This window comes from Bubalus kerabau, chromosome 11, assembly GCF_029407905.1.
Source record: "Bubalus kerabau isolate K-KA32 ecotype Philippines breed swamp buffalo chromosome 11, PCC_UOA_SB_1v2, whole genome shotgun sequence".
Lineage (NCBI taxonomy): Eukaryota > Metazoa > Chordata > Mammalia > Artiodactyla > Bovidae > Bubalus > Bubalus kerabau.
In genome coordinates this window covers 23,627,793-23,628,982 of record NC_073634.1, presented here as the reverse complement: position 1 = coordinate 23,628,982, position 1,190 = coordinate 23,627,793, and the positions used below count along the sequence as shown (strand labels likewise).

At 52.2% G+C, this 1,190-nt stretch overlaps 1 pseudogene; it reads right to left on the bottom strand.

Moving 5' to 3' along the window:
- On the bottom strand, window positions 1-715 carry LOC129622707 (post-GPI attachment to proteins factor 2-like; annotated as a pseudogene).
- Between the last annotated feature and the right edge of the window lie 475 nt (window positions 716-1,190).

Below are 1,190 nucleotides of genomic sequence, written 5' to 3'. Positions count from 1 at the left end.
TCAGGCTGGCTGGGAAGTAACCAGCAGCTCTTTGTTCTGGAAGTCCCACCAGGCTGCCATGTTGGTTAGAACAGCGGTGTACCCTAGGATGGCAAAAATGGTGGGTACTCCAGCCTCACGATACATGTTGTACCGAAGGTAGACAGCTGGCGACCTGAAGAAGATGAGTCGATGAAGAGCTGCTGTTTCTGGCTGTCGGACTTGCGAGCCTCTTGGCTTACCGTGTGCTTCCTGGTCCGCCGTCAGAGTGCAGGTGCGGAGCCTGTGACAGGGAGGAGGCCGTGAACACAATGGAAGCGTTGTCGGGCATGCTGAAGTCCTCGGGAGAGGAGACATAGGTGAACGCTAGCAGCGTGAGGTTCTCCATGAGGCTGAGGCTGGAGCGGAGGTGGTAAAGCGGGCACTAGCCCGGACACGGGAGGCGTAGCTGAAGTAGTGGTTCCAGTAGGCGAAGGCCTCAAGAAGTGGGGCGCCGAGTGCAGGCCGATGTAGGGCCCGGGCATCTCTCGGCCGATGGCCGAGCTCACTGACGGAAGATAACTGGGCACCCCACAGTGTGTGGCCCTAATCTCCATCTTGAAGTGGAAGAGCAGAGACCAGGACACAGGAGAGGAAGGCGCCAGTGGACTGCAGACGGTGACCGGGCCAGCCCGGTGAAGTGGAGCCGAACCGGGGTCCCATGCCAGTCCAGCGACAGCAGGACCTGGTACATCTTGTCAGACCCAGGCTGCGGTGGCGGGGAGGCAGGCTGGGAGCCGGGAGCACCCGGGGGGATACTCAGACCCGGCCCAACTCTGCTGTTTTTATACTAACCAGGAGCTTCCTGCAGAGAGCTCAAATTGTGTTCTTAGGTCATTTACCTGAGAGGGAGGTGGAGCCTGTGTTGGAAAGGATAGCAGTTGACAGTAGATTAAAAGTAATTCTTCCATATGAAAGTGAATATTGTCTCTCCCAAATTACAGACCTATTTTGACCTTAGACCTTCTCTTTTGTTTTTGTGTTTTCGTTATTTTTTTGTTCAAGACATGAAAGAGATTAAGTCATGACTGTACAGTAAATCCTGAAGTAATGTCAAGAGTTGAGGAAAGTAGATTGATTTAAATACCTCACCTCCATTTAGTTTTCATGCCAAAGGGAATAATTTTTTCCTTCTCTTTTTTAAGTTATGAAAGTATGATAACACATTTACA